General features: G+C 53.0%; 1 protein-coding gene and 1 pseudogene across 2 annotated transcripts in view; one reads left to right on the top strand and one right to left on the bottom strand.

The window, feature by feature from the left end:
- Positions 1-21,027, bottom strand: part of GRID1 (glutamate ionotropic receptor delta type subunit 1) — a 629,487-nt gene that overhangs the window by 561,272 nt on the left and 47,188 nt on the right. The window lies entirely within an intron of this gene.
- Positions 11,649-12,408, top strand: LOC139022153 (ornithine decarboxylase antizyme 1 pseudogene; annotated as a pseudogene).

The following is a 21,027-nucleotide window of genomic DNA, read 5'->3' as shown; positions in this document are numbered from 1 at the left end:
GGCGTGGTCGTAACTTTGGAGGAGGGCGAGACTGGGGCTCTGGGGCTCCGCCCAGTGGAGACAGTGACTCCCCACCCCCACCTGGAAACTGGGCTGAGTCCAGAGGGGCCCAGGGAGCCTGGGACCCGAGGGAAGAATGGGAGACGACAGAACCGCAGTGTCAAGGCCGCAGGAAGGGCAGGAGCTCTGGAAACAGGAAGACTGAGTTCAGATCACTCCACCGTTGACCAGCGGTGGTCTCCCAGAAGGGACCACGGGAGGGAGCATGGCACCCTGCTCCTTCCACCGCCAGGGCCTCTACAGAGTGCCCTCCTGCCCTCCGGGAAGGTAAAGGGAATCGATCCTTATCTGACGGGTAAAGTAGGCCTCCACAGAAGCAAGAGAGAGACAGCTGGGCCAGCTCCCCAGGACCCAGTCGAGGGTCATAGATAAGCCGGGTGTATGCAGACCTGTGACGCCCCGGGCTGGCCCTGCGGCCGAGGCCTGGCCGACGCTGGCTCAGGCCGGCTCCTGACTTTCTGCTTCAGGAGGCATGAAAGAATAAGCCAGAATCAATCCGCCCATCTCTCCATCTCAGCCACTGACAGCCTTCATCTCTGCTCATTTTCCTTCCTGTGTGCTAACGGTGCGTGGCTTAGCCAGAGCACAGAGAAGATATAAAATGACGCAGCCTTGCCTTCCCCCTGAGCCTGCGCACAGTGCTTTCCCAGCTCTGCTGACTCTATAGAGAGCAGCAGGCACAAATCTCACCCAGAGTTAGGCTCGTTTCTCAAGGTGCCCACCAGCACGGCAGGTGAGCCCTCAAGCGCAAGTACCATTCCCACCTGTTTCCCAAGGAGAGAGGCGCAGGACCCCGCCAGCCTGGGAAGGAGAGCGCTCTCAGCCCCTCGCCTCATCCTGCCTCGGCCTGGCGTCTGCCTGAACCACTGTCATCACTGGCCCAGGGGTGACAACCATCACTGACCACCACCCCACAGCAGGCTCTTCGCCCTCCTCAGGCCTCCGTCCATCAGAGAGCAGCTGTCAGCAGCCTTCGGAGACTGGCTATCGGGTTCAATGGCGTGAACGTATTCTGGAACCCTAGCTTGTTCTGTGCCTGAAGGAGCCTCTTAACCATCAAGGCTGTCCTCTCTCCCCAAACCTGAGCTCAGACACAGGCCGTGGCTTGCCACCTCTCTCCTGAGTCACACACTCTGATGGGCTCTGACTCCACCTCTGAGCCACTCTGGCTCCTGGCCCAGCCTTGTTTCTCTGTTAAAAGCCTCACCTTGCTCTACACAGCTCCATGTCTTTGACCTTCAGCTTCTCTCCCCACCCTGGGATCTGGGCTGGGCCACGCCCAGCCAGGGCTCCTGCAGGCAGAGCCTGGAAACAAACAGCAGGTTCCTGGGGCTCAGTCCACAGGGGTAGCCACGCCTCCTGGGAGTCACGGCAGCAGCAGAAAGCTGCGGTCCTCAGCCTGCGGCGGCACTTCTGTGGCTGAGGAGGGACACGTGGTAAGGAGGGACAGCTCTGATCCCGCGAGGGTTGGCGAAGCACTCCTGGGTGTCTTTTGTGAGTGAAAACTTCTAACAACTCTTTGAGAATCTGATACAGCTAATGAATCCCCAAATGTGTCCCCTCACACCTAACAGCACCTGCTACAATCCCAAGCAGTCAAGGACGTTTGATGCCCAACCACGAGTCACAATGAACGCTGTTTTATGTGCCACTTGACACGATGCAAGAAGAAGCACATGGCGCCCCAAATGTCTTACCTGGATGTCACTCACCTCCAGACCTAACTGCCAATTTACATACGATGGTAGATGAACAAGTTAAGTGACACCATGAGGAAGCAACCAGCTGGATCTGGCAAAGGAACCATTTTACAGGGCACTGGCCCAGGTTCTCCAACAAGCCCATGTCATGGGAAGAAATGGGGAATGTTCTAGACCAGGGGTGGGCAAACTTTTTGACTCGAGGGCCACAATGGGTTCTTAAACTGGACCGGAGGGCCGGAACAAAAGCATGGATGGAGTGTTTGTGTGAACTAATATAAATTCAAAGTAAACATCATTACATAAAAGGGTACGGTCTTTTTTTTTTTAGTTTTATTCATTTCAAAGGGCCAGATCCGGCCCGAGGGCCGTAGTTTGCCCACGGCTGTTCTAGGCCCTTGCAACTCAAAGTATACTCCATGGACCACCAGCAACAGCCCTAAGGAGAATCTCAGGCCTCTCTCCAGCCCCCAAATCAGAACTTGCATTTTAACAAGAACTCCAAGTAAATAAATCGTACGCACACACAAAAGTCTGGCAAGCCCGAGTCTAAATAAGAAGAGACTTATGAGAAATAACAACTGATGGCGATATATAGTCCTTAATTGGATCCTGACTTGAACCAATCAGCTGTAACGGATACTCTGGGGGCTGCTAGGGAAATTTCAATATGGATTGTTAGATTATAATAGGAAAGTATGATTATTCTGCTAGGCATGATAATGGTCTTGTGACTGGGCAGGAAAAATGCCCTTACAATTTTAGGAATGTTTACTTATGTATTTATGAATGAACTATTATGATGCCTGCAATTTATTTTAAAATATCCCCCCCCCCCCCAAAAAAAAAATAAGATGAAGGAGATACACAGCAAAATGCTAACAACTGTTAAACCCAGGTTATGAGAATGTGGGTGTTTGTTGCATTATTCTATTACTTATCTTAGGTGTGAAAAATCTGTATAGTACAAATTAGAAATAGAAGGAAAGAATATTTTACTTCGGTGAAGAGATTTTCTAAACTGAAAGTGGCGTTGCCTGGTGGTTCTCTGGTTGCAGGACCTGGGCCCCGCGGCCAGGGGAGCTCATGTTTCCGGAGCAGCTGCTACCTAGTAGGTGTGGCAGGAATTGACATTTCTTTTCCTCATTTATCTTCACCTCGGAGATGGCCCTATTAGCCCATTTTACAGGTGAGATCCTGAAACCCAGCTGCCTACAGGATTCCACCTGGCCCCACATCACACAGGTGGTACCGCTGGCGTCAGAATTTCCTGACACCCCAGTGACTGCAGCCCCCCAGCAGCCCGCCTGTGAGTCTCCTTGGCACCCTTGCGCCTGGGCAGGGGATCCTGCTGGCCACTCCCCCAGGTCCTGCCTCTGTGACTACCATATTTGTCCGTGTATATGACACCCCCATGTATAAGACACCCCCCAATTTTCTAACCCAAAATTAAGAAATCAATATTTTAAACATTTTGCTGGTTTTCCTCTGAAGGCCTGCTTTTTTGGCATCTTAAGGAGTTGTTCTTCCTGTTTTCTCCACGGTCTGGTCACACACTCAGTGGGAGGAGGCCCATGTGGTCTCTCTGCAGCTCTGTTTCCATGCTCTTTTGCAGAGCTGATTACATTCAGTTTGAATTTTGCAGAGTAAGACAATCGCTTACTAGCATTTATCTTTTTATTTTTTGACATCTTTATGGGCTCAGAAGGCTCTGGTCCCTGTTGCATCTGCGCACTCTCCACCTCCAATGACGGCATCAGCTGACGTCAGTAACAATAAGGCTCGTATTGGGAGGAAGCCTGTTTGACAAGGTATAGGCAGCTACGCACCCACATGGCTCCCTCCTCAGCTGACTTCCGTGTATAAGACGCCCCTCGGTTTTCAGTCTAATGATTTTAGAAAAAAATAGTGTCTTATACATGGAAAAATACAGTACCTCCAGGCTCACTGGCCTCAAGGCGGCCAACTTTTTAGAGACCCCACAAATGTTCCCTTTTCAGTCTCAGACATTCCCTCTCGTTACACTGTCCTTTCCCACCCTCGCTGCCCCCCCCCCCCCCCGCCGCCCACCTGCCAGCAGGATGCTTGCTAAGGGTCCCAGCCAGGTTGCCCTGGGAAGAGGCGATGGGAAGTGTTCTCAGCCACTGTTCCCGGGCAGGCTGCTGGAGCCCTGGCCAGGTGATGACCTGCTCTCACCTCGCTCAGAGGGGGTCAAAGGGCTCCCCAGCTCACTTCACGACATTTCTCTGCCTCACCCACACGTCCTGCCTCAATAACCTGCTCCGAAATGCACTCTGCCCACTGGCATGCCCGCCAACCTTCCCTGGGCACCCAAAGCCGCACGTTTAAGCTGCAGGGCAAAGGGGAACAGAACAGGAGCCTGACTGAGAGGAGGAAGGTATCCGCAGAAGGGATCCCTCACCTTCCGAGGCCTGGCACACGCCCTGCGTCCTCTCCTCGGCCGCCACATCTGGCTCCCTATGAGCTCTGGCCCTTCCCTGCCACAGCTCTGCTGCCGAGGTTCCTGAGGGCCCCACTGCCCCGCACCCCAGACATGGACAAGCAGGCACCTGTCCACTTCCCCCGGCCCAGAGGGCACAGCAGGTACCAGGGCTGCAGGCAGTGGCCCCCTGAGGCAGAAGGGGAAATGGGGAGTAAACTAAGGCTGTGCCCTGCCCGGCCCAGGACCTCACTCTGCCTCCAGCACTCCTATGAGATCCGAGCTATTGTCTTCTCACGGAATGATAAGGGAGCATGTCACAGCCCAGACATGGAGAAGCAGAGCAGAACCCAGCCTGGCACACTCAAAACCCACACTCTGCGTTGTCAAACGGTGGGAGCTCTCAGATCCGAGCCTCTTGGGTTTAAACATGTAGTATAGGAGCATTTATCAACCCTGATGGCATTGTCCCCATCTGTGAGGTTTAATTTTATGTGTCAAATTGGCTAGGCTACAGTGGCCAGTTATTTGGTCAAATACTAGTCTAAATATTGCTCTAAATGTATTTTTTCTATGCGATTAACGGTTACGTCAGTAGATTCTCAGTAAAGCAAATTATCTTCCACAATTTAGGGCGCCTCATCTAATCAGCTGAAGGTCTTAAAAAAGAGGAGCACCACCACCCCCAGGAAGCATGTCCCCAGGCCTCTAGCCTCTCAGCCTGCTGTCCTGCTCTGCAGATTTTGGACTTACAAGTCCAAATCATCACAATCTCATGATGAGCTCTCTCTCTCTCTCTCTCTCTCTCTCTCTCTCTCTCTCTCTCCATGCATGAATGGGGAAAGAGAGTGATGAGGATGGCTATTGGTGGCGTTTCTTTGAAGAGACCTGGCAAATACACCTTCCTCACGATCCTGTCACTGGTCAGGAGTCCATGGCCGCCGAGAGACAAGCTGAGAAGCAGGGCTGTGCCTGCCGAGTTGTGTCCCATAAACTTTCCTCATTTCTCTTAAAGGGACTAGAAGTGACATGGCTAAGAATTGATCTGTCCTTATAATTGTGTAAAACCTAAAAGAGCTGTTAGTTTATAACCATGTGGTTCTCAGACTTCGTTCCCCCAACCCAGAGGGCAGAGCAAGTACCAGGACTGCAGGCAGAGGCCCCCAGGGAGGGAGGGGAAATTGGGAATAAACTAAGACTGTGTCTCTAACCCTAACCCTGCCTTACCCATGACCCCTCATTCCTTCCTGCCCTGGGAGCAACAGAATATCTAACCTCACATCTGGGGAGCCAACAGCACTGGGGTGGCCTCTGCATGCACACAGAGGCTCCTCAGCTCAGCCTCCCATGGGGGGCGGGGGGGGGGGGGGTTGTCAGCTCCAGGCATAACTCAACAGCATAGGAAATGGAGGTGAGGTCGCCCCAGAGCCTGGCTGCTGTGCTCCCTCCAAGAACCTCAGAAGAAGGACCCTCTGGGAAGGGAGGGCTGAGACTCCCCCTGAGCACTGTCTACATTTGTCTCTACTTTCACAACAATTCTATAGAGTAGGCGACACTGTCCCCATTACAGCTGAGGAACGCAGGGCTCCGGTAGCTGTCAGAGGTCTCCTTCCGAAACCACAGCAGGATGGTGGGAAGCCAGGTTCACAAGTGAGTGTTTCTGACTTCAAAATCCAGCCCAACTCCCCCCACCAACACTCGGGGGGCGGCAGTGCCCCAACATTTACCCTTTCTACATTTGGCAATGTTCCCTCCTCGATGTCTCCAGCGTGGGAGATGCTGAGTCCACCTGGCATGTGAATGCAGAGAAGTGGAAATGCCTTAGGGATCACCCCACCCAGGCCCATTGCCAGTCTTTACGCAACTTGGGCCCCGGCCTCTTCTCCAAAACTTGCAAGGAAGAGTCCTCAACCCAGATGGCCTCAGTCCCAGGCCCAGGAGCCCTCCCCTCTGGCCTTGGCGCCCACCAAGCTGTGTGTCAATGGGCCTGGGGGCTTGTCTAGGGCTCTCTTGAGCCACGGCCAGGGGAGAAGGCTGCTTGCCTGTAGCCCTCCCCGGTCACCTTCCTCCCACTGACTTGAAATGGTACCTAATCACACTTGGCACGCCCTCGCCTGCTTCAAGGCGGCTTCCAAATACCCTCACAGGGAGGTATGAAGAGCTGCCTGGGAACTCCTAGAATAACGTGAGGTAACCTGGCTCAGAACACAGGGATCTCAAGTCCCTCCACTCTCTCCCTCCTGTCCTTGCCCTGAGTCTGGCTTTCAGAAGCCAACAGTCAAAGCAATGAAGAAGCCCTAGCCGGTTGCTCAGTGGTTAGAGCATCGGCCTGTGGACTGAAGGGTGGAGAGTTCAATTACGATCAAGGGCACATACCTCAGTTGCAGGCTTGATCCCCGCCCTGGCTGGGGTGCGTGTGGGAGGCAACCAGCCGGTGTGTTTCCTCACATCGATGTTTCTCTCTGTCTTTCCTCATCTCTCTAAAAATCAATGGGGAAAATATCCTCTGGTGAGGATTAACCAAAACCAAAAAAAGAAAAGAAAGAGAGGAACAGTGAGAAAAGAGATCTGCTCTCCAGGCTGAAAACAAGGGCCTTTCCTGAAACAGATCCAATGTCCTGGGGGACGTGCTGATACAAAGAGATCCAAGTTGCCTAACAACTCGGGGTTCCAGAGGGGGCAGGGCACCCATGGCTGTCTGAGTTCAGAAGTGCTTGCTGATGGTGGTGGCACTGCCTGGCGCTGTCCAAGGTCCTGACCTGCACTCCTGAAGTGTGCCTTGGCCAGAGCAAGGAGGGGAAGAAACGCCATTCTTTCTTAAAAAACAATTGTTTTATTTTTCAATTACAGTTGATACACAATATTATATTAGCTGCAGGTGTTCCCAGTGATTAGACATTTATATAACTTACAAAAGGATAAGCCTGATAAATCTAGTACCATCTGACACCAAACACAGTTATTAAAATATTACTATGTTCCCGATATTGTACTTGACATCCCTATGGCTATTCTGGAACTACCAATTTGTACTTCTTAATCCCTTCACCTTTCCCATCCCCCAACACCCCTCCCATCTGGCAACTGTCAAACTGTTCTCTGTATCTGTGAGTCTTTTTTGGTTCCGCTTAGTCATCTATTTGTTTTTTACATTACACATACAAGTGAAATCATCAGGCATCTGTCTTTCTCTATGTGACTTATTTCACTCAGCACAATACCCTCTTAATTCAGATGGCAAAAATTCATTCTTTTTTATGGCTGAGTCATAATCCATTGTATATATGCACCTCTTCTTTATTCATTCATCTATTGGTGGACACTTAAGTTGCTTCTGTATTTTGGCTATTGTAAATAATGCTGCAATGAACATACAGATGCATATGTTTTTCAGAATTAATGTTGTGGGTTTCTTTGGATAAATACCCAGAAGTGGAATTGCTGGGTCCTTCTCTGTCTCTTGTTACAGCCTCTGTTTTAAAGTCTATTTTGTCTGGTATAAGTATTGTTACCCCAGTGTTTTTGTTTGTTTTCATTTTTATGAAATATCTTTTTCCTGCCGAAACCAGTTTGGCTCAGTGGATAGAGCGTCGGCTTGCGGACTGAAAGGTCCCGGGTTCGATTCCGGTCGGGGGCATGTACCTGGGTTGCGGGCACATCCCCAGTGGGAGATGTGCAGGAGGCAGCTGATCGATGTTTCTCTCTCATCGATGTTTCTAACTCTCTATCTCTCTTCCTTCCTCTCTGTGAAAAATCAATAAAATATATTTAAAAAATATATATATATATCTTTTTCCATCCCCTTACTTTCAGTCTGTGTGTGTTTTTTGATCTAAGTGAGTCTTTCATAGACAGCATATGTAAAGGTCTTGTTTTCTTATCCACTCAGCCACCCTATGTCTTTTGATTGGAGTATTAAATCTATTTTCATTTAAAGTAATTTTTTTAATATATTTTATTGATTTTTTTTTACAGAGAGGAAGGGAGAGAGAGAGCTAGAAACATCAACGAGAGAGAAACATCAATCAGCCGCCTCCTGCACATCTCCCAGTGGGGATGTGCCCACAACCCAGGTACATGCCCTTGACCGGAATCAAACCTGGGACCTTTCAGTCCGCAGGCCGATGCTCTATCCACTGAGCCAAACCGGTTTCGGCCATTTAAAGTAATTTTTGATAGATATGAATTTATTGCCATTCTATTATTATTGTTGTTGTTATTCAAGAAGATCTTTAACATGTCTCATAATACTGGTTTGGTAGTGGTGAACTGCTTTAGCTTTTTCTTGTCTGGGAAGCTCTTTATCTCTCCTTCAATTCTAAATGACAGCCTTGCTGAGTAGAGTAATCTTTGTTGTAGATCCTTGCCTTTCATTGCTTTGACTATTTTGTGCCAATCCCTTCTGGCCTGCAAAGGTTCTGTTGATAAATCAGCTAACAGTCTTATGGGAGCTCCCTTGTAGGTAACTGCTCTTCTCTTGCTGCTTTTAAAATTCTCTCCTTGCCTTTAACCTTTGGTATTTTAACTATGGTGTGTCTTGATGTGGACATCTTTGGGTTCATCTTGTTTGGGGCTCTTTGTGCTTCCTGAACTTGTGTGTCTTTTTCCTTCACCAGGTTAGAAACGTTTTCAGTCATTATTTCTTCAAATAGGCTCTCAATCTGTTACTCTATCTCTTCTCTTCTTCTGGTACCCCTATGATGCAGATGTTACACTTGATGTTGTCCCTGAGATCCCATAAACTACTCATTTTTTTATTCTTTTTTTTTTCCTGCTGACTGGGTGTTTTCTGCTACCTTGTCTCCCAAATTGCTGATTTGATCCTCTGCTTCATCTGTCCTGCTGTTGATTCCTTCTAGTGTATTTTCATGCTGTTGAAGTCCCACTGAGCTCTTTAAGCATCCTTAAAACCATTGTTTGGAACTCTTCATAGTTTGCTGTCCTTCACTTCATTTAGTTCTTTTTCTTGAGATTTCTCCTGTTCTTTCATCTGGGACATTTTTGTCTCCTCATTTTGGCTGCCTATTGTGTTTGTTTCTATGCATTAGGTAGATCTGCTATGTCTACCAGTCTTGGAAGGGTTGGCTTATGTAGTAGATGTCCTGTAGGGCCCAGTGGTACAACCTCCCCAGTCACCCAAGCTGGGTGCTTATGTGTGCCCCTCTCCCCCATTTGGGCTGTGTGCACCTTCTGTTGTTGGCACATCAATGGAAGGGGTTGACCCTTAGGCTGATCAGCTATGAGGACCAGCTGCAACTACAGCAGAGGAGCTGCTGTGCAGGGGCCAAACCCATGGAGCAGAACTCACTTCAGCGGCACTCTGATGCCCACTGATTCCACCCCTTGAGTGTGTTGCTCATGGATGTGGTTGGGTGGTGCTCCAGCATGGTCTGAAGCTGCCTACTGGGTGCACTGCCTTAGGGGCCTCCCAGGAGGTGCAGGCCAAGGTCAGCTGCCACCTATGCCCTGCCTGGGGCTACCCAGCATGAGCTACAAAGCAATCTGCAGATGGCTGCTACTTGTGCTGGACTTGGAGGTGCCCGGGAGAGGCCAAGTTGTGAACCGAGTCTAGCTGCTGCTAGTGATGAGCCTGGGGGCACTTACTGGCATGCTGAGGCCAGATGCTGCTTTTGGGGATTTGTGCAACTTTGAGAGAATTTAGGAAAGTCCTCAGTGTGAACCAAGATAGGACATTTATATGGAAAAGCCACTGGAAGTGGCTTGGGTGGGCCCAAAAGTTGGGTGGGAGGGGTCTCAGGGAATCATGAGGGCAAAGCAAAGAGTGTGAGCCAGGTTAATAAAGACTCAGATATGGCGGCTGTGCCTGCGGGGGGAGGGGGGCTCAGCACAGGAACAATGGCCTCTGACAGCACTTCTGTCTGGGAGAAAGCTGCCCCTCTAGGCCTCATTCCAAAGCCAGACAATTCAGTTCCTCCCCACATGTCCTGGTGCCTTTCAGGCTGCTGCCCCAGCACTGGAGCTCAGAGCGAGTGAGTCTGAGTGAGTCCGAGTGAGCCTTTTAGGAGGAACATCTGCAACTCCAGCTGCCTCCATCTCCCTCAGCCTCAATCCCCACTGGTTTTCACAGCCAGAAGTGATGGGGACTTCTCTTCCTGCACTGGAACCCTGGGCTGGGGCGCCTGGTGTGGGGCTGGGACCCCTCGCTCCTCAGGGGGGACCTCTATAGCTGAGCTATCTCTCTGAATTTTAACTACTGCATATGCATGTGGGACCAGCCTGTCCTGCATCGCCTCCCCTTGTTCCAGTCTTGACCTGGCTTCTTCTGAATGTCAGGTCCACCATTTTTTTTTCTTTTTTGAGAGAGAGAGAGAGAGAGAGAGAGAGAGAGAGAGGTGACCAGAAATCAAAACCCACAATTTTTTGGTGTACAAGACGATGCTCTAACCGACTGAGCCACCTGGCCAGGGCAGGACCACCATTCTTTATCCCCACATCTAACTGCCGACTTGGAGTGAATCTTACCATCCAGAGTTCGGGTACTAGATCTGCCCTCACCCCTTCCACATGTCCTTCTTGGCTGCTCTCCCCAGATACTTCACTTTCCAGCCAGACCCTGCCGGAGAACGGCTTACCTTAGTGTCCATGGACCTGTGAACTGAGCCCCGCTCTGAGTGATCAGATGGGCCCCTCTACCCCCAGACCTGAACTAAGGCCAACCAGACTGGGGTGACGCCCTGACGCTTGGCAGCAGCCCAGAGCCACTTCAGAATCTGTGGCTATTTGGTTCAAACAAGCTGTTGCTCCTATACATTCTGACAAGTTGGGGAGTCTATGCCCACGTGTGTTGGTGGACTAGGAACACAATATGCCCACCGTCAGCGTGACCTTGTGTCACTGTTCACGTCATAAACCCTCCTATCGTGTGCCACTGATCAAAAGAGAAATCTGCTGTGCTCTAACCAGAGAGTGTACTGGGTTCAGTAGTAAGTATGTAAAATACACTTGTTAGAGGGTTTCTAAAGATATAATTATTGGGTCATTTATGTCTGGAAACAGTCTATGCTTTATGTTAGCAGGGAGACCATATAGTAAATTTGTGGATTTAGCAGAACCTGTATAGAACTTGAGATTTATAAGCCACAGGGGAGATAGGGGTGGGAACTACAGAGCATTAATTTTCTTGAGATCACAAGTGTCGAGAGTCGTAAACACAGCTGGACTTGACAAAGTGAAAAAGAGGGTCCAGTTTACACAAAAGACTGCAGGCTCCACCTCACTCACCCATAGAGGGGTCTTCTCCTTATGCTAACGAATGACAATTAACAAAGAAGTAACCAGCAGCACTGGGCCTGTAAGAACTGTTTTGGAGGTGGCACTGGGGTAGAGTGGAGGGGATAAAGGAAGACGTGCAGGCGAACTGCAAGTAGCAGCGACGCGACGCGGAAAGGCAACACGGAGGTTTTCCTGGTTTCGGACCCAGCGGCCAGATGGTGGAATCCTCCCTGCAGCGGACCCTCAACAGCCACTGTTTCACCAGAGAGAAGGAGGGGAGTAAACCCAGCGCCACTGGTCACGCCAGTCGCACCATGGCTCATCAGTCTGCACACCCGCGCAGGCCACAGCAGCAGAGTCCCAGGGTCTCCCTTAACTGTAGTACCCTGGGCCTGGGCCTGGGCCTCCGTGGTGCTCCTCATGTCCCTCACCCACCCCTCAAGATCCCAGGTGGGCGAGGGAATAGTCGGAGGGATCCCAATCTTTCAGCTAATTTATTTTACTCGGATAATAGGCTGAATGTAACAGAGGAACTAACATCTAATAACAAGACGAGAATTCTCAACGTCCAGACCTGGCTCACAGATGCCAAACACGGTGACTGGAGAGCAGTGCTGAGCAGCAGCTGCCTCTGCATCGAGATCCCAGGTGGGGCTCTGCCCTGGGGAGCAGACAGCTCGCAGGTCTCCTGGAGTTTGCAGAGGAGCAGCTGCATGCTGGCCATGTCTTCATTTGCCTCCACAGCTCCATGATGGCAGAGCCGCTCTGCTCCGTCCCTGCAGCTTTATGGGCTCCGAGACTCTGAGACCCAACACTTGCTTCACGGCCACACGCTTGAGAGTCTTCTGCCGAGAACGAGTAGCAGTGCATCCCCTGCACCCTGACCTTCCCACCACTGACAGCTCATCGCGAGAGCAGCAGCTGCAACCCCTGAACCCTCACTTCCCACCACTGACAGTTCATGGCAGCTCGTAGCCCGGTGTGTGTCTCGCTTGGTGCTGGTGGTGTGGCCAACTGCTGCACTGGCTGCAAATGCCAGGCCTACTCCCCTCTTCTGGGTTTGTCCGCATGTTGTAATTGTGCAAATAAATGCTCACTCCAAATGAGCGGCATATGTCTTAAAGTTTGATATTGTGTTTGTGATACTGAAGTATTTGCTTTAATTCTAAATAAAAATTTTTATTTTAATTTTTTTTTTAATCTTTATTGTTCAGATTATTACATTTGTTCCTCTTTTTTCCCCCCATAACTCCCCTCCTTCCAGCTCCCACCCCACCCTCCGCCCTCACTCCCCACCCACTGTGTTCATCCATAGGTGCATGATTTTTGTCCAGTCACTTCCCGCATCTCCCACACCCCTTTTCCCCCCAAGAAGAGTTAGTCCATTCCCTTTCTATGTCCCTGATTCTATTATAATCACCAGTTCATTCTGTACATCAGGTTATTTATTCACTTGATTCTTAGATTCATTTGTTGATAGATGCATATTTGTTGTTCATAATTTGTATCTTTACCTTTTTCTTCTTCTTCCTCTTCTTAAAGGATACCTTTCAGCATTTCATATAATACTGGTTTGGCGGTGATGAACTCCTTTAGCTTTTTCTTATCTGTGAAGCTCTTTATCTGACCTTCAATTCTGAATGATAGCTTTGCTGGATAAAGTAATCTTGGTTGTAGGTTCTTGGTATTCAGCACTTTGAATATTTCTTGCCATTCCCTTCTGGCCTGCAAAGTTTCTGTTGAGAAATCAGCTGACAGTCGTATGGGTATTCCCTTGTAGGTAATTGAGCCTCTTTCTCTTGCTGCTTTTAAGATTTTCTCTTTGTCTTTTGCTCTTGGCATTTTAATGATGATGTGTCTTGGTGTGGTCCTCTTTGGATTCCTTTTGTTTGGGGTTCTCTGTGCTTCTTGAACCTGTAAGTCCATTTCTTTCTCCAGGTGGGGGAAGTTTTCTGCCATTATTTCTTGAAATAGGTTTTCAATATCTTGCTGTCTCTCATCTTCTGGCACTCCAATAATTCTGATATTAGACTGCTTAAAGCTGTCCCAGAGGCTCCTTACACTATCTTCACACTTTCGGATTCTTTTTTCATTTTGCTTTTCCAATTGGGTGTTTTTTGTCGAATCTTTGGTTTGATTCTTGAGCTCCTCTGGTCTACTATTGGGTATAATATTCTTTATTTCAGTCCGTGTATGCTTACTTTCTAATTTCTTTATCGTAGCATCGAGGGTCTCATTAGTTTTCGTGAGGCTCTGCACAAATTTATGGCAAGCCCTCAAAATTGCGATTCTTAGCTCCATATCCTCCATTTCTGTCATGTTTTTTTGTCTCCGCATCTTTTATGCTTTCTTGGTGCACCCCCTTGTGGTCTCTGTGCGCAGTCTTGTTCTAGCCAAGCCTTAATTGTTGTAGTTAACACTAGAGGGATTTGACCACCAGGCCGACTGGCTGTTGGAATCAGCTGTGCGGAAAACGTCTGTCTTCTGGGGAGGCGCTAATCCAGCCTTTGCCTGAGGCGATCGGCAAATGGCTGTGCGCAGAGCTTGGGCGGGCGGGATCAACAGGGCGGGGGGAGGGAGCCGCTATGGCCACTCTCAGTCCGTCCCCAGGGGTTCTGCCTCTCTGTCCCAGCAACCGCTGCAAACCTCGGAGGGGCCGTAGCCAGACAGTCCCGCTTCTCCCGTTTGAGTCTGGGTCCCTAGAGACTCGCCCGGATCTGTAGCCCAGAGTCTGAGACTCACTCCTGATTGAAAACGACAACCGCGCCCTCAGCCGCCAGCCCGCTTTGCGCGCGCACCACCTCACCACCGCACCACCGTACCTTTAAATTTTCCACACTGCGCCTCCTCTGAGCGTCGGAATGCTGTTGTTTTTGCTTCTAGTTGAAGAGTCTCTCCTCAGCCAGCCTTCCTGTGGTTCTGGTTGATGTCCGTTCCGTCTTTTAGTTGTATTTTTGAAGTGGTTGTTTGAGGCAGCAAACTCCGGTGTTTACCTATGCCGCCATCTTCGATCTCTCCTTATTTTAATTTTTTATTGCTGGTTCAAGGTGATACTGATTATCCTTGTACTTCAAACAGGAGTTTTCTTATTTAAAGTTTTGGAAACAGTTTTAGGTCTTAACTTGGAAAGATAGATATTAATCTACCATTCTATTGCTTTCAAAAAATCTGAATAAAAATGATAACATCTAAAAAAAAAAAAAAAAGGAAGAGGTGTAAGGGTGGGGCCAGGTGATCTATGAATTGACTCACCTAGGCCTGTGTTGTAGAGTTCTGGGCCCGATACTTGCCTGTTGTGTCTTTTATTTGTACGGTTTCAAGTAGAGTAAGAAACTGGAGGCGTCCACACGGCCCTATCTGCTCTGGCTGCAGCACCCCGACCTCAGGCGCCTGGACTTGAGTGGGTCACGTGGGCATGGTGACTAGCAGCATGGCCTCTGGCCTCCCTTGTCATGCCAGCGAAGAACCCACTCGAGGGAGACCGAGAGTGGGGGGCGTCAGGACACTGACCCTTCGATAGGCTTCCTCCTGAAATGTCCTGTGCAATGTGCACACCAGGGAGCACCGAAGTGGCTCCTCCCGCCAGGAGACCATCCTCTGCAGTGCAGCTTCGAAGCCAGCGCCCGAGTGAGCTCAGCCCTGCAGCCCCAACCCTGCCCTGCATCCCACCTGTGACACCCACATCCAGGACAGAGTCCACGCCGCTCTCCCTCCCCACTCGAGCACAAGCCAACTCCACCCCACCTCAGAACTCACAGATACATCTGCTCAAGCCCCTTAGGTCCACGCTGGCGGCCTGAGGCCACCTCGGGGCCAGCAGCCTCAGCTCCACCATCTGCACAGCTTGAAATTCCTTCTATTGTGGCCTGGGCCAGAACCCAAGTGCACAGTCCAGTCCCCTCCGCCCCCTCCCCCCCGCCCACCTCATCCCGCTCTCCTGCTGCTCTGCCCTGGCCCAGAGTCATTTACGGACAGCTCTCACACCCTCCTTTCCCATCCCCAAGCCCAGACCCTTCTAACCGGGCCACAGCCATTAGTGGATTCCTACTGTAAACAGACACAGCCCAGTGCCCCCTATCTTCCCCTACGATTCCCTGCCAACAGACCACACCCCAAGGTGCTGCTCAAGTCTTTATATTCTTGGCCTTGGTGCCTCCTCAACCCCCAGAGCTCTCACCAGATCCTGCAGGGGTGTTTCCCAACCCAGGATGGGACAGAGTGGTGGGAACAGGGCGCCATCAGCTCTCAGCCTGTGCCTGACCCCACACCAAGCCTTGGGTCTACAAGAGTCCAATCATGCCCTAGCTGGTTTGGCTCAGGGGTTAGAATGCCGGCCCACAGACTGAAGGGTTGCAGGTTTGATTCTGGTCAAGGGCACATACCTCCCCCTCCCTTCCACTCAGTTGTAGACTCAATCCCTGGCCCTGACCGGGGCATGTGCAGGAAACAACCAGTCAATGTGTCTCTCTCACATCTATGTTTCTCTCTGTGTGTCTCTCCCCCTCCCTTCCACTCTCTCTAAAAAAAAAGAAGAAGAAAAAGAAAGACTCAAACCACAGTTTGAGTCCTGAGCCTTGCAGTGCCAGGTGTCTGAGTGTGGGAGAGGGGCAAGAATGGGTCCAGACTCCAGGTTTACCACCACCTACTCTGTGCTTTCTGCAAAGAGGCTAAAAATTCCAGTTGATGCCACTCAGACCCAGCCCAACATACCTGCTGCCCTTCTGTCGTCTTATACCAGAGACTGCAGGTGCATTCCAGTCTGCTGGAGCCTGAAATGTCCCCACATCTATTTCTGTAGCTTCCAAAAAGCCAAAGCCGGAGGAATTTGCAGGCCGGCCAGCTTTGCGAGCACCGTGAAGTGGTCTGCACAATAGCCACCTGTTCTCTCCGAGCTCAGAGCCTCCGTCCCAGACCACAGAGGGTGCAGGAAGGTGAGTGACGGATCTCCAGCCAATCCATCCGGAGAGAGCTCGTGGGTCAGGACGGAGGAGGAGGCGGGTGAGCAGAAGGTGGGGAAGAAGATGAGGAGGGCAGCGGCGGTGAGAAGGAGGAGGGTTAGGAGGGACAGACTGACATTTTCTGAGCGTCTCCTCTGTGCCAACCAGGGAGCTAAGACATGTTTGGATGCTCTGTTCAATCCCCCAAAGCCTGGTAGGTAGGCCCTGTTTACCACCGAGGAAACCAAGGCTCAGAGAGGGGACGAAATGGCCCGGCAGCATGCAGCCAGTAAGCAAAGTCAGGCTGGCAGAGGTGAGAGACCACGCCGTTTCCAGCAGAGGAACACCCGGCAGCTGGGAGACAGTCACAGCCACAGGCTGGCTCCCGGACATCCCATCTTATCATGCATGGGTGTGCCCCCCACATACTAACTTCCCTCCATCCAACCTGACGGTGTTACTGGTTCTCACATGCGTGTATATGCGTGTGCGTGCACGTGTGCGTGTACACACACACACACACACACACACACACACCACTCTCCCCTCCCAGCCAGGCAAGGCGACTACCGAGAGCACACCTTTCCGAGCCAGCACTGGAGAGGGTCACAGGCTGCTCAGCCCTGGGAAGCGGGAAGCCGGCCTCTGGGGGGCATGCTCACGGGCAGTGCTCTCCCTGTCCCTCCACCGACAAGCGGAGCCTGGGCTCAGAGGCGCCATCAGACCCACCGGCAGCACCACATCTTCACTCGCTGCTTCTGCAGCCCGTGGGCTGACGTTCCCAGGGACCCGATGACGCAGCCCAGGGCACCTGGCCCACGTGGAGAGAGCGGGATGCCGCTTCCCCTGGGGCCGGTCTCATTTCCCGGCACGTGTAACGTGTGCACGGTGCCTCCCGGCCGAGTGCCCGGTGCCAGCTCTATCTGCTGAGGGTCGACTCCCGCAGCCTGAAACCCACCCTAAAGTAAGCCGTACATGAGCACAGATGCGACAGGTCCCAAGGCCGTCCCAGCCCTGACGTGCGGCTTACAGATGGCTCAGGCCCTGAGACCAGGGCTCCGCCCGCCCAGCTCCTTCCTGTGTCCAGCGGGGCCCAGAGGGCTCGGCCAGGGAAGACATCAGAGGAAGCCCCCACCTGGCCCAGAAACAGGGGTGAGGAAGCTCAGGGTTCCGGGGACACTTGCACCAGGCCTAGGAATTGTGACAGGTGCCCTGCAATAAAAGGCCAGCGGGCAGCAGGAGGAGACCCCGAGGGGCCAGCAGCACCCCTCACAGGTGTGCCAGCAGCCTGACCCCTCTGCCGAACCGGATCCTGGGAAATGTGGGACTGCCTGCTGGAGCCTGGGCCAGTCCCGAAGACCAGTGCAGGAGCACCCTAAAAGCCACATGGGCAAGGAGCCCAGAGAGAAGATCCCCAGGCCCGTCGCTGAGTCATCAGCCCCTTACGTACCTTCGCCCCATGGGGAGTGCTCCCCGGGACCACCCTCGGTGGGTCTGCAGTCAGGGCCCACTGTGTCCTTCCGGGACCAGCCTCCGGCCCCAGACCCACCGCTGAGCGGATCCGGATCTGTGGTGAACTCTTTAGTTCAGGGACCCCAACCTCCGCGGGACCTCCAGGCTTTGCCTGTCAACAGCATCACCTTGGGCTAGTCCCCACCCTCCACAGACAACATGACCTTGGGCTAGTCCCCACCCTCCACAGACAGCATGACCTGGACTAGTCCCCACCCTCCACAGACAGCATGACCTGGACTAGTCCCCACCCTCCACAGACAGCATGACCTTAGACTAGTCCCCACCCTCCACTGACAGTACAACCTTGGGCTAGTCCCCACCCTCCACAGACAGCATGACCTGGACTAGTCCCCACCCTCCACAGACAGCATGACCTTGGGCTAGTCCCCACCCTCCACAGACAGCATGACCTTGGACTAGTCCCCACCCTCCACTGACAGTACGACCTTGGGCTAGTCCCCACCCTCCACAGACAGCATGACCTGGACTAGTCCCCACCCTCCACAGACAGCATGACATTGACTAGTCCCACCCTCCACAGACAGCATGACCTTGGGCTAGTCCCCACCCTCCACAGACAGCATGACCTTGGACTAGTCCCCACCCTCCACAGACAGCATGACCTGGACTAGTCCCCACCCTCCACAGACAGCATGACATGGACTAGTCCCACCCTCCACAGACAGCATGACCTTGGACTAGTCCCCACCCTCTGGAGACAGCATGACCTTGGGCTAGTCCCCACCCTCCACAGACAGCATGACCTTGGGCTAGTCCCCACCCTCCACAGACAGCATGACCTTGGGCTAGTCCCCACCCTCCACAGACAGCATGACCTGGACTAGTCCCCCCCTCCACAGACAGCATGACCTGGACTAGTCCCCACCCTCCACAGACAGCATGACCTGGACTAGTCCCCACCCTCCACAGACAGCACGACCTGGACTAGTCCCCACCCTCCACAGACAGCATGACCTGGACTAGTCCCCACCCTCCACAGACAGCACGACCTGGGCTAGTCCCCACCCTCCACAGACAGCATGACCTGGACTAGTCCCCACCCTCCACAGACAGCATGACCTGGGCTAGTCCCCACCCTCCACAGACAGCATGACCTGGGCTAGTCCCCACCCTCCACAGACAGCATGACCTGGACTAGTCCCCACCCTCCACAGACAGCACGACCTGGGCTAGTCCCCACCCTCCACAGACAGCACGACCTGGGCTAGTCCCCACCCTCCACAGACAGCATGACCTGGGCTAGTCCCCACCCTCCACAGACAGCATGACCTGGGCTAGTCCCCACCCTCCACAGACAGCACGACCTGGGCTAGTCCCCACCCTCCACAGACAGCACGACCTGGGCTAGTCCCCACCCTCCACAGACAGCATGACCTGGACTAGTCCCCACCCTCCACAGACAGCACGACCTGGGCTAGTCCCCACCCTCCACAGACAGCACGACCTGGGCTAGTCCCCACCCTCCACAGACAGCACGACCTGGGCTAGTCCCCACCCTCCACAGACAGCATGACCTGGGCTAGTCCCCACCCTCCACAGACAGCATGACCTGGACTAGTCCCCACCCTCCACAGACAGCATGACCTGGACTAGTCCCCACCCTCCACAGACAGCATGACCTGGGCTAGTCCCCAACCTCCACAGACAGCACGACCTTGGGCTAGTCCCCACCCTCCACAGACAGCATGACCTGGACTAGTCCCCACCCTCCACAGACAGCATGACCTGGACTAGTCCCCACCCTCCACAGACAGCATGACCTGGGCTAGTCCCCACCCTCCACAGACAGCATGACCTGGACTAGTCCCCACCCTCCACAGACAGCATGACCTGGGCTAGTCCCCACCCTCCACAGACAGCACGACCTGGGCTAGTCCCCACCCTCCACAGACAGCACGACCTGGGCTAGTCCCCACCCTCCACAGACAGCACGACCTGGGCTAGTCCCCACCCTCCACAGACAGCATGACCTGGGCTAGTCCCCACCCTCCACAGACAGCATGACCTGGACTAGTCCCCACCCTCCACAGACAGCATGACCTGGGCTAGTCCCCACCCTCCACAGACAGCACGACCTGGGCTAGTCCCCACCCTCCACAGACAGCACGACCTGGGCTAGTCCCCACCCTCCACAGACAGCATGACCTGGGCTAGTCCCCACCCTCCACAGACAGCATGACCTGGGCTAGTCCCCACCCTCCACAGACAGCATGACCTGGGCTAGTCCCCACCCTCCACAGACAGCATGACCTGGGCTAGTCCCCACCCTCCACAGACAGCATGACCTGGACTAGTCCCACCCTCCACAGACAGCATGACCTGGGCTAGTCCCCACCGTCCACAGACAGCATGACCTGGGCTAGTCCCCACCCTCCACAGACAGCATGACCTGGACTAGTCCCACCCTCCACAGACAGCACAACCTGGACTAGTCCCCACCCTCCACAGACAGCATGACCTGGGCTAGTTCCCACCCTCCACAGACAGCATGACCTGGGCTAGTCCCCACCCTCCACAGACAGCACGACCTGGACTAGTCCCCACCCTCCACAGACAGCATGACCTGGGCTAGTCCCCACCCTCCACAGACAGCACGACCTGGGCTAGTCCCCACCCTCCACAGACAGCATGACCTGGACTAGTCCCCACCCTCCACAGACAGCATGACCTGGACTAGTCCCCACCCTCCACAGACAGCATGACCTGGGCTAGTCCCCACCCTCCACAGACAGCACGACCTGGACTAGTCCCCACCCTCCACAGACAGCATGACCTGGGCTAGTCCCCACCCTCCACAGACAGCATGACCTGGGCTAGTCCCCACCCTCCACAGACAGCATGACCTGGACTAGTCCCACCCTCCACAGACAGCACAACCTGGACTAGTCCCCACCCTCCACAGACAGCATGACCTGGGCTAGTTCCCACCCTCCACAGACAGCATGACCTGGGCTAGTCCCCACCCTCCACAGACAGCACGACCTGGACTAGTCCCCACCCTCCACAGACAGCATGACCTGGACTAGTCCCCACCCTCCACAGACAGCACGACCTGGGCTAGTCCCCACCCTCCACAGACAGCACGACCTGGACTAGTCCCCACCCTCCACAGACAGCATGA

Source organism: Myotis yumanensis, unplaced genomic scaffold (genome assembly GCF_028538775.1).
Source record: "Myotis yumanensis isolate MYYU_CA2020_CCGP unplaced genomic scaffold, mMyoYum1.0.hap1 SCAF_13, whole genome shotgun sequence".
In the NCBI taxonomy this organism is placed as follows: Eukaryota; Metazoa; Chordata; class Mammalia; order Chiroptera; family Vespertilionidae; genus Myotis; species Myotis yumanensis.
This window is presented reverse-complemented; position numbering and strand designations above follow the sequence as displayed.